Genomic DNA, 12401 nt, shown 5'->3' with positions numbered 1-12401 from the left:
TTGCCTTGATAGCCCCTTTGAATCTTAAGAAGAAATCACATTTGAATTTTGCCCCTCTTTGACCTGCAAAGTTCAGACTTAAGTCAAGAATCACCCAGTACATTTTTGTACTATGAACAGCTTGGAATTGGAACCATACTCACGCAATCTGGCTATTTCCCTTCCTTTCCTATTTTGCATGTGTTATTGGTTCTGTTTGTTTTGTAAATTAGGAAGGCAGCTCCAGCACTTTAAATAAGACCCCCACCCCCACCAGCAGATGCTTAGTATCGAAAGTAGACATCAGAAACTAGAGGCTTTCCAGGCAGTGCCTTCTAACCCTGACCAGTTCATCCAGTCAGGTATATACATCTCTTTGTCTTCTTTCACTTTTGCCTTGGGTCCTGTCACTGCTGCAGAGCCATCCGGACCTCTGATTCTGAGTGCAGTTTCCTCATGACTTCTTTGTTCAGGTAAACAACTCACTGTGGCTGAAGTTAGGTGTCCGTCCTCCTTCTTTCTTAAACAGGTATGTTCTCTGTCTGGTTCCAGCACGGCTCAGAAAATGATCTACCATTTGCTTGCTGCATTAAAGTTCTTTTTTTAAAATTGGTGCTATTTTAACACAGCAAAACTTACTGCTACACCGTTCACATGGCTTCTATTAATGCTTTACAAAATAGTCTATTTTTATTTTATTTATGTTTGGTGTTGGAACTGAATGTGTGGTTTCTTGTATGCTTAGTTCCGCCTCATGAGTAAACCCACCACTGACTTCCACTGGCACTGTAGCCCCAAGAGTTTCTATTTTATGCTTGCTTTGAATTGAGACAGCAAGCTTTCTTCTTATGCACATGCGACTCTTAGTTTAAAGGCTGCCTGCCTTAAGTGGGCGTGGCGGAAAGCTGTAGTCCAGGCTCTTGGAAGGCTGAGGCAAGAAGATGGCCGAGTTTAAGGCTAGTCTGTGTTATATAGGATTATCTGTCTCTAAGAATCAAAAACCACAAAACTAAAAACAAAGCTCCAACCTTGTCTTGCTGTTAAAGCTGCTTACTTTTTTTCTGATATTACACAGGAAACAGGAAGTAATTTCTAGCAAATGAGGTTCCCAATGGCCAAAACTATTCAGTGTTAATGAAGTCACCTTATTGCTTTCTATGTTCTGTTGAGATTTTAGTCCTTAGCACTGCTTAGAAAGGCAAAAGAATTATAGCAAGTTTACCTAGCTGAATACAGTAAAGCAGATTGAAATGTAAGTGCTAGGCAACAGTGTTGCAACCTGAAGAATTTTAAAACACACTTCACCTGGGTGTGGTGGCATACTTCTGTAGTCCCCACTGCTCAGGAAGGTCACTTGAGCCCCAGCCTTTACTAGTTTGGCAACATAGTGAGATACTGTCCTCAAAATTAAAACCAACAGCAACAAAAAGCCTCAGTTCTCCAAAATGGAGAGTATTTCCCTTTATAAACACTATTTTACATTATGGATTCCTTGGCAAAATAAACATTTTATTTTTTTTCCTAAAGGTAAACTTCATAATTGTTTGAAGATAAGATAGTTCCTTTTTGGAGGCTGGAGAGTTGGCTCAAAGTTTTAAGAGTACTTGTTGTTTTTGTAGAGGACCTGTGTTCAGTTCCCAGTACCCACATGGTGGTTCACAGCTGCCCCAGAGTCCAGTTCTGACCTCAGTTGGTAACAGGCATGCTCATGGTATATATACATACATACTTGTGGGTATTTACACATACACATAAGGTAAGAATAAATAACAATTTAAGAGATAATTCCTTTTCTCTTATTTGGGACAATTTTACAGAAGTGAACAAATTCTACCCCACAGAATTGAGAGTGCTTCTTCTCTGTCTCGTTAAAAAGAGAGAAAGTTATTAGTTCTGGAGCTTGAGCTGAGTGCCTGTGTTTATTATTTATATTATATATTTATATTAAGACTTGCTCTCAGCCCCTAGAAGAACTAAAACTGCAAGTATTCAAGAGCATCTTTCTTGTTTGTTTGTTTATTTGTGTTTTGAGACAGTGTTTCTCTGTGTAGCTTTGGTGCCTGTCCTGGTTCTCTCTCTGTAGACCAGACTGGCCTTGAACTCACAGAGATCCGCCTGGCTCTGCATCCCAAGTACTGGGATCAAAGGTGTATACCACCACCACCTGTTGTGAGATAATCGTTTTGTACACTGTGAGGATGTGTCTCTGCCTAAGGTACCTTCTGATTGGTTTATTAAAGAGCTGAATGGCCTTTAATCCCAGCAATAGTTACCATTAATCATTTTAATTTGGTATTGGTATGGTATTAATAGATTCAGAAATGTATTATTATTATTCAGAAATAAGTGATTATTTGTATCAGTTCTGGTATTCAAACCCAGACCGTATACATGTCAGGCAAACATACTACCACAGAGATATCTTCAGCTATGGTTTTCTTTATTATATAACTACTTCTTCAAAAGAGTGTCCAACACAGAAAAAAAAAAATGAATGGTAACTATTGCCTTTAATGACTTTAGGTGTGATTAGTATTTATTTCCATGTTGTACTGGTTGGTGAATAAAATAAGTAGGTTTATTTCTTTCAATCCTTTCAGTAGACATAAATATCCTTACTTTGTAGATACGGAAAGTTCCAGAACATTGTCAAGTACAAGTTAAGATAGCATACTAAACTTGATTATATAAAAGGCCTGGGCAGGAGAGATGGTTCAGTGAGTAAACATGCTTACTGCTAAAGCTAATGACCTACATTCAGTCCCTTGATCCCACATGGTGGAAGGAGAGAACCGATGCCCCAAAATTGTTCTCCGACTTCCACACACTCACACACACACACACACACTCACACACACACACACACACACACACACACACACACACTCACACACACACACACACACACATACTCACTCACTCTGATGATGATGATATAAAAAAAAACTTAGGAAAGTCCTTCTGATTTGGGGCAAAGCAAGAGTAAACTATGTTATGACTAAAAATTGTTCTCTGCATCTGTAGGAGGACATTGGTATGTATTTTCTGAGGCTAACTGTAGTTGAAGGATCTCTGTGTATGCTATAATGGTGACTTGTAGAGCAGTGGTACATAACCAATATATTAGTTGAATTATATTTTCATAAAAGAAAACATCACTTTTTATATGTGTAATTTGAATACATTTCCTTGTTTTAACATGATTTTAAAGAGTTATCTATTGCTTATAAAAGCCACTTGATTTTTATGAGACGCTTTAATATTTGTCTGGCTTTATTCTCTGGAGTCAATTCAGTTATGCACAGTTTTTCCCCTCATGCAAGTACCTGCTAAGTCATGTGTAAAAAATGCTATGACAAGGGAGGAATGACTGAACTTATTTTTAACATTGGGAGCTTAGCGTTTTAGTAAAACCATATATATTTTAGCTACGTATTTGAAGTAAGGTGTATATATTTTAATATAGTTATAACTTTTTAAAAAATAAAAATGGAGCATTTGCTTTTATCTTTTTATCCAGTTATGAATAGTCTTTCAATTTATTTACACAAATTTTCATACCTCTTCAAAATTACAGAGTTTTGTAGAAACTGTAGTTGTTCTTGACCTGCCTCTTACCATTTTGTATTGATGGGAGGGAGAGCATATCATTTCCATGGGTACAGAGGAAGGATGTCCATGTCTCCCTGACTCCCTGGAAGGACTGAGAGAAATGACAATACCTCTTGTTTTATTCATCACCTGGTTTGAATGGAAACAAATGTTTACACTGGAAATTCATTCCAAGTAGTAGTCCCTTTTCTATTTGAAAGGCATGGCGTTCTTGAAGGAAGTCCTTTGGCACAGAGAGTGCAGTGATGTGTTGCATCCGCGTAGCCTCTTCTGACCTGCTTTGTGGTATAAAGTCCTGCCTACATCATTTGAAGCTCTTCCGTACACTCTCCTCGTCAGAGATGGCTGTTCACCTGTCTTTGCAGTCTTTACCATTTTTCTGCTTTGAGTCAGCAAGCCTATGATGTCCCTTTGTTTCTCATGATTTTTATTTATAAGGACTCCTCAAGTTTCGCTTCATAGTCTGTCCTTTCTCCATTCAACTTATTGAATGCATCTGCACTCTTGATTTGAGATATAGTTTATGTGACTTATTTTCAAATCTTGGATTATTTTATTTATTTGAAAAACTTTAAATAAGGGCTGGAGAGATGCCTCAGAGGTTAAGAGCACTGGCTGCTCTTTCAGAGGTCCTGAGTTCAATTCCCAGCAACCACATGGTGGCTCACAACCATCTATGAGATCTGGTGCCCTCTTTTGCGTGCAGTCATCCATGCAGACAGAACACTGTATATATAATAAATAAATAAATCTTTAAAAAAATTTAAATAAACTTTATTGTAAAAAAAGACTTACAAGGGGATAAAAATATCACATAACAAAATTAGTCAGACTTGAAGTCTAGACAACTTGATGAATTTCTATACTGAAATGGAAGTTTTGAATCTTCTCATTAAGTTTTACACTTACTTTATTTTAAAATTCACCTGCTTGTAGCGACATCCACTTGAATGAATGATAGCAACATGGACCTTACTGGCTGTTCAAAACAAAAGTCACCTTGCTCCCCCACTGTGTGTTTCATTGTGTAACTTAGAACTTTGAATCGTCTTTGCTATCATTATTAATTTAACATGAGTTCCTCTCATATCCTGCACTAAGGAGATGGCTCAGTGGATGAAGCTTTTGCTGTGTAAACATAAAGAGCAGTGACTGGTCCACAGAATCCACAGAAAGCCAGGTGTTGTAGTATTCACCCATAACCCCAGAGCTCCTACAGGGAGATGGGAGGTGGGGGGAGGAGAAGCCCTGGAAAATTGTGTTGTTCACAGCAGCAAATAGCAAAGAAGAGATCCTGTCTCTAACAGGTGAGAAGCAAGGGCCAGGCACTTGATGTGATACCCGAGGTCCCCTGACCTTTCTGTCACTGTAGACTCCAACACATGGACACACAAGCACATCCAGTCATACACCATCCATATACACACTAATTTGTAACAAAAAATATATCGTGGGTTTTCAGTTCCTTCTTCAAGTTTTAAATCTTAGCTATCCAGACTCTTACTACCCTACTGTTATTCACAACCCCCGGTTTTCCATCTCTCACTACCCTGTTTTGCTTGTTTGCTTTTATTTGTTCATTAAAATATATATTTTGGATTTTTTGAGACAAGGCTTCTTTGTGTAGCCTTGGCTGTCCTAGAACTAGCTCTGTAGACCAGACTGACCTCGAACTCACAGAAATCCTGGGATTAAAGGTATGCACCACCACCACCCAGAAAATTTAAGCATTTTAAATGCTTCCTGCAATGACTTGTTGAAATGAAAATGTTCATTGTGTTTCTATTGTTTTATGTTACTTAAATAGGCAGTAGTAGTTTTGTGTTTTCATTTACATTTGTAGCTCTCTATAGATACTAGATACTAGATATAGATACTAGATGTACTAAGAACTCCACAACTGCTTATTCCCTCATTTATTTAGCTACTGATTAAGGAGCAGTTGCTGGAGTCCATGTCAAAAGCAGAGCTCCTGTCATCTCCCTTCATGGAACTTAGAGCTGACAGTGCATAGTGAGACAGCATGGTGGCATTCGGTTTGTATTTGCTGTTGTCTTTGATTTTATGTTCACGAATGTTCTGCCTGCATGTATGCCTGTACACCATGTGCATGCCTGGTTCCCACAAAGGCCGCGAGAGTGTACCAGATGCCCCGGAACTGGAGTTAGGGGTGGTTTTGAGCTGCCCTGTAGGTGCTGGTTCCTCTGGAAGAACGGTGCCAGTGCTCTTGACTGGCGAGCCGTCTCTGCACTGATTTGCTTTACTACCTGACTGAAGTGAGAGAATCAGTCTTCTAAAGCAGAGAGGACAATTCCTCCAGACTGAGGGACTGGCAAGTGTCAAGGCTTTGAAATGAGACAAGTTTCGTACCCCTGGGGAGTGTATCACAGTCCTTGTGACCAGAGTGGCACAGAGAGTGGCTGGAGACACAGTGGAGGTCGGGTGGCAGAAGGCGTCATAAGCTCAAGAAGTACTGGGAGAATTCTCCTAAGCAGTAGTAGAGTTAGGGAGTGGTGGGAAAGACCAAGGGTGTGTCAGTGGGAGAGCACTCTAGCTATCAAGAATGAGACACTGGGGTAGATCCTCGCAACTCAAAACGAGACAAAAAACCCAATCAAACAAAAAGAAAGTAACTGTTCAGTTTTCAGTGAGGCAGTGATATAAGACACCAAGACTGGAAGTAGGGAGGCTCTATATGATTATATATCTATTTATATATTTATATATATGTAAACTATCATTTAAACCTTTGTTCATTGGTTTTATGTGTTTGTATGTATGTATGGGGGTGGGGAACACATGCATGCTCTGTGTTCATGGTGTGAGGGTGGAGGTCAGAGTACTACGTACATGAGTCTTCGCCTGCCAAGATTTGGCTCCTTGGGCTTGGTAGCAAGCATCTTTACCCCCTGAGGCATCCGTTGGCCATTGAGCAGTATCTTGAACTAGTAGGATAGCAGTAGTTGGTTTTATGTTAAAGACAGATGAGGAAAGGGAGCAGGATGAATTGTGTGGAAAATGTAAGGACAATGGCAGCTCCCTTCTGTTGGCCAATTCCTGTATCCTGGTGCAAGTTCCTCCATGAGTGTGTAATGAAGATTATTCATCTTCTGCTTCTTTGAAAGGATTATTATGAGGATTTGTTAAAACAACACATGAAAGCTATTAACCTTAAAACACTGACAGTGTGTTGTTTTTTAATACTAAAGCATTTAAGAGATGTCTTAAATAAAACCTTGTTAATGAAGAACTTTCTAGAAGGTCAGATTTCTCAGGGATAAACTGTAAGTCATTAATAGCTTAGGAAGTGGCTTAGTGTACAGGTTCCCTCGGGTTCACAGCTTACACTAGATCTGTCCCAAAGATACTTTTAATCTTTGATAAGGATTAGTGTGTAGCAATTTCTCTTGTTTTCAGTAAATGACATTTTGACTGTAGGTAAGGCTGCTAATCATAGAGAAAGTATTTAAATCAGTCCCTCATTGTGATATATTTAAGACACAGTGATTCTTTTCTTGATAAATGTCTGAAAATAAGCAAGACCTGTTTCCCAAATGTCCTATAGTTTATTTTTAAGTATCTAGTCTTGCTGACTATGAACAGGCCCACGCTGCCACACTCACAGGCGTCAGGAATTTTGTGCCGATCTGTGTCTTGCCAGTTTTGTGTTTGCTTCACTCGAGGTTGATGTGAGGAGAATAAAGACAAAGTTCTATAGAAACCGTTTCTGACATTACTTACTCAAGTGAGATGCAGCTGATTGCTAATTCTGTTTTCCTGTTGCAGGTTTCTCAACAGTGATGTCACGAGATTGACCACACTGATCACAGTAAGACCAAAATGACAATTCAGCTTCAAAGGATGATTTGTTTTCTCTGAGAATAAGAATTGAGTTAGGAGATATTTATAACATAACACTATTATAATTTCTTCCACTAGCCAGTTGAATGTTTACATTTTCAGTGACTCATCTTTCATATTTCTAGTTATTTAATACTTGTAAAATGCCTTAAAGGACTTTAAAGTCCTTTAAAATGAAAATTTAATTTATAACTAAAATTATTACATGCATATTTCACTGTGAATCATGCTGTCATCTTTTTTCATTTTTTTTTTTTAACCAAAATGTGGCAAAAGATTTAAGGTTATTCCATATTAGGGAAAAACTGGAAAAATACAGTTACTTGAGATAGTTATGGATTATTAAGGACTGGTTATGAAAGCATAGCAACTTCACAGAATTCTCAGGCTTCTTCCTTAAAGTCTTATTGATACCCAGATGTTCTGAGACAGCTTCCCAAGTGGCAGTGTTTGGAGAAAATGCTTCTTCTATTTAGCTTTATTTTAAATGTTCATTTCTGTTGTATGTCAAGGAAATGTGTTACCTAAAAGTAGCCCCTTAGCAATGCCTAGGTCTACAGTGTTGATTTTTGGTTTGTTTGTGGTGCTGAGATTGAACACAGACCTTATACACAGGAAACATGAATTCTAAAGCATGCCCCAGGCCTGGTACAGGATTCTCAACTAGTAAAGGCTACATTGTAGTAATGAAATTTCCCAGCATTAAGATAGTATCTTCATAAATAACGAAGGAATGAGCTTTGAATAAATTATTTATTGAGCCTACTTTGGGCATACTTTAATTGTTAACTCAGTATAGAAACAATAGTTAAGAGGTATTAAAGTTATGTATAAGGCAAAGCTATGTATAGATGATCTTTATAGTCATGTTTAGAATTCCTTTTGGAAATTGTTTTCAGTTTGCTGTTTTGTACTGACTAGAAGTTTTTTATTGTATCTCTAACGGTTTTATGGTTATTTTGTTTCACTGAGCCTTATGGAAGCAGTTTTACTTTCTCTTTAGCACTCCCCCTCCCCTGCCTTTTTCCCTTCCCCTTTCTCTTCCTCTTCCTTTCCTTTTCCCCTCTGGTTTTCATTCTTTGTGGTGGTAGGGATGGAATCCTGGCTACACATATTAGGCAAGTGAGTGCTGTATCCCTGAACTATGTCTTCAGGTTATTTATTTATAATCAGAACTTTATTGATAAAATAGAATATTTCAAGGCAACATACTAAAGCATTGTGTGTCCTGCTTTATAATGAAGTTAAAATTATTAAGTAGCTAATTGCAGCTCTAAATTCAAGAATTTCAGGAAGAGGTGATGTTTAGTGTTGTTAGATATTCAATAAAGACAGGAAGTGTTCCTTCAGAATTAGAGACTGTACTTTGTGATGATGACAGGCTTGTGAACCTTTCTTCACACCTTCCAGTCAAGAGAGGAGAATAGATTTCGACACTGATTATGGGGGTGCTAGAGAAAGGGGAGTTCACCGCTGTCTTAGTTAGGGTTTCTGTGAAGAGACACCAGGACCATGGCTCTTACAAAGTAATTGCCTACATCTTGTAGGCAACAGGAAGTCAACTGAGACCACTGGGCAGTATCCTGAGCATAGGAAACCTCAAAGCCCACCTCCACAGTGACACACTTCCTCTAACAAGGCTGTAACCTCTACAACAAAGCCACACCTCCTAATAGTGCCATAGTTTATGAGATTATGAGGGACAATTACATTCAAACTACCACAGCCACCAAGCCTGGGCCTGAGGTAAGGTACTGTTAGGAAAAGGCTGATTTATTGCAAGACAGTGGGAAGTCAAGGACCTAGTCAGAGATCCATAAGCTGGTATCATGAGATGACATAGTAATTAAAGTTGTAGACTTTAGCTATTTCTGAGCTAAAGCAATAGGCAACATTTGTATACCCTATAATATATAAATATATTTTTTCCTTAAAACATTTTAGCAATTTTTAGGAAAAAAGGAAAATTACAATTACTATTCTTTGCCTCTATACCACAATCCACACAGATAACAAAACTATTTTACTGAGCTTTTTGGGGGTTGGGCATTGTCAATTCCATCAAAACTTGTATATGATCCTCAGTTTAGTCTTACTAAGGGATTTCCCTATCCGAAAACCTTTGGTGACTTCTTGTTTTCTACTAGTTCAGACCCATACTCTTAATTTGATGTCCTAATTGGCTCCTGAATACATTATAATATTCAAGAGTAATAACTGTATATTGTCCTCAGTAAAAACTACATATGCTACATTAAATGTTTTTATGCCATTCTTATATCATTTTTACACAGAATATTCTATCTTTCCAAGCTTTAAAAACATCATTCATTCTGATGAAAACAGCTCTCCCTTCTAATGCTCTGTCTATATTCAGTCATCTCTCTGAGGTATTCTCTAATCATCCTAATTGAAAGTGATTCTTTTTCTCTAATAATTTGGTAACACTTAGTTTTTATTAGTTCTGTGTTACTGATCATTGACTCTTATCTTTTGGATTGATTTTAAGTACATAAACCTTTCTACTACACTCAGCAAATGTTTCTTGGTAGTCATAAACATACTGAAAGTGCTAAGTTACTTAGTATCTTTAATTTCCCCTGTATTAAAATGGGAATGAAGATTTCAGCATATGTAATTGAACATTAAGGTGCAGGGTGAATAGCAAGGAGGAGGACAGGTTTTAGATCCATGTAGAGTGCAGGTAATGAGGTCACTCTGTGCTGTTATGCAACCTTATGCCTTGGTACGGTCAACTATGAAGTGATGCATTGCATCTATTTGAAAGGATTGGACTAATACTTAAATAGAATGTCTTATCTTTCTTGCCTGTTACTTATGTTAACTGTAGCTTTCTCCATTATAGATTGCTAAGAGACAAGAAATCAACTATAAAAATCCCCTGAATATCGAAATTTATGATACTCATTGTAGCCCTATCATGTATGTTTCCATAGATTTCTACCTTCTTCTGTGTGTGTTTGTGCATGTTCCTGTATGTGTATGTGCACATGTGTGTTCAGGTGCCTGTGTAGAAACTTTAAGCTCTTGGACTAGGTTAGACTGGCTGGACAGTCAGTCCCACTTCCTCAGCACTGGGGTTACAGGTGCGGCTACCACACCCACCTTTTTATTTGGGTCCTGGTGATCAACCTTAGGTTTTCATGCTTGCATGGCAAGCTCTTTACCAACTAGTTTTATGTGCCCAGCCTCCAGATTATACTTTCTGATAGAGATACATGTATGTTTATCACAATTACACCCATCTCAACCTTCCACAGTCTTTAATTTCTAGCAAAGAGGAATTCAGTGAGAGCTACTGATGTAACGTTCTTTTATTTGGGAGAAGACAGTCATACTTGGCTGGAATGCTAACCTCTTAAAAGGCTAGAATGAACTTTAGACAGTTCTGACTGGACATTGCAGTATGGATAGAGTTTGAGGGGTGGTAGTGTGTACTGTGTTTAGGAACATGGACTTAGGTCAGAAAATTACTACGTTTTCCCTCTGGGGTTTATATTATAGTTGCAGTCTGTGTTAATTACTTAAAGATCCAGGTTTCCTTCTCTAGGAATACTACTTAGATCTCAGGCATGTTGTGAATATTAGAAGAAATAATGTTCACAAAGTACTTAGCATAAAAGACAACATGTACTAACTTCTTTTGACTATCATACTAGTTATCCGCAAAGTTAGTTGCCTAAGACATTGATTATCTAGTTTTGTCTTGTTCTGCTATAATTTGCATTACTGTTTTATGATTACCCCCAACTTGATTAAAAGTCTCAGCATAACATCTATACAAAGCATAATAGAATAATTTCATTAAAAATAAAGTGTGTCTGTGTGTCTAAGTGTATGTGTGCACATGCACAGGGGTTGGAGGGTGGACATGCGACAGTGAGCATGAGGAAGCCAGAGGACATTGTGTAGGAGTCAGCTTTCTCCTTCCACCATGTGGGGACCAAGGGTCGAACTCAGACCGCCGTGCTTGGTGGTAGCACCGTTACCTGTTGGGCCATCTCACCATTACCTGTTGGGCCATCTCACCGTTACCTGTTGGTCCAGAGCAGTTCCATTTCTTCTCAAATCCTCCAGATGTTTTTCTGTAAGAGAATGCACACACACACACACACACACACACACACACACACACACACGTATGTATGTATATGTATACACACATATTTTTACTTACAGCTGATTTTGTGTGCACTGAATTTCATTACAATGGCTTTTACTATAGTGTTACTTGTATTTTAAAATAATCCTATTTAATATATTATTATATACTTAATAATCTGTTATAAACAATCTTTAACTAAAGCAGTCATTCCTATTCCTATTAAAATTTTTTCTTGATTAATTTATTGTGAATATTACTTCAGTTTTGTAGATCTACACTAATAGAAATAGTTAATACCATAACAGATATTTCAATATTATAATTAAAAAAATTTTACTTTATGTGCATTGGTGTTTTGTCTGCATTCATGTCTGCATGAGGGTGTTGGATCCCCTGGAAATGAAGTTACAGACAGTTGTGAGCTGCCATGTGGGTGCTCATAATTGAACCCGGGTCCTCTGGAAGAGCAGCCAGTGCTCTTAACCACTGAGCCATTTCTCCAGCCCCTAGAATATTATAATTTGACAGTATCCCCATGATTAGAAATGTCAGTGTTAGGTTGTAAATTTTAATGTTAGGTATCTTTTCCCAGATAAAACATCATCAGATATGGCAATAACTGATACTTTTGCCTTTCTAACTTACATCCGTAGTACACCACTACTTGGAATAAAAAACATTTCATTTCTCCCTTGCAGCTAAATGTAATGAGTAAGCAGCAATAGTATGTCTTGTTGTATTTCTGTTGTTTGAGACAGGAAGAATCTCTGTGTGTAGATTTAGTGGGCCTGGAACTCACCAGGAAAGGCCTGCTCCTCCTGTT

The 12401-nt window shown here is 38.0% G+C and overlaps 1 protein-coding gene across 16 annotated transcripts in view; it reads left to right on the top strand.

Moving 5' to 3' along the window:
- Positions 1–12401, top strand: part of Baz2b (bromodomain adjacent to zinc finger domain 2B) — a 325749-nt gene that overhangs the window by 124220 nt on the left and 189128 nt on the right. For 14 of the 16 annotated variants that reach the window (XM_052723268.1, XM_052723263.1, XM_052723267.1 and 11 more), the window contains one exon: positions 7378–7420. The exons of 1 other annotated variant lie outside the window; for it this stretch is intronic. The gene's annotated coding sequence lies outside the window, so the exon portion shown is untranslated. Of the gene's footprint in view, positions 1–5535; positions 5628–7377; positions 7421–12401 lie in introns of those variants that run through there. One more of the 16 variants, XM_052723257.1, reaches the window with a different exon arrangement.

This window comes from Peromyscus californicus, unplaced genomic scaffold (assembly GCF_007827085.1).
Source record: "Peromyscus californicus insignis strain IS unplaced genomic scaffold, ASM782708v3 Scaffold_7__1_contigs__length_154581171, whole genome shotgun sequence".
Taxonomy (NCBI): Eukaryota; Metazoa; Chordata; class Mammalia; order Rodentia; family Cricetidae; genus Peromyscus; species Peromyscus californicus.
Note: the sequence above shows the minus strand (reverse complement) of the source record. Positions and strands in the feature narration are given on the sequence as shown.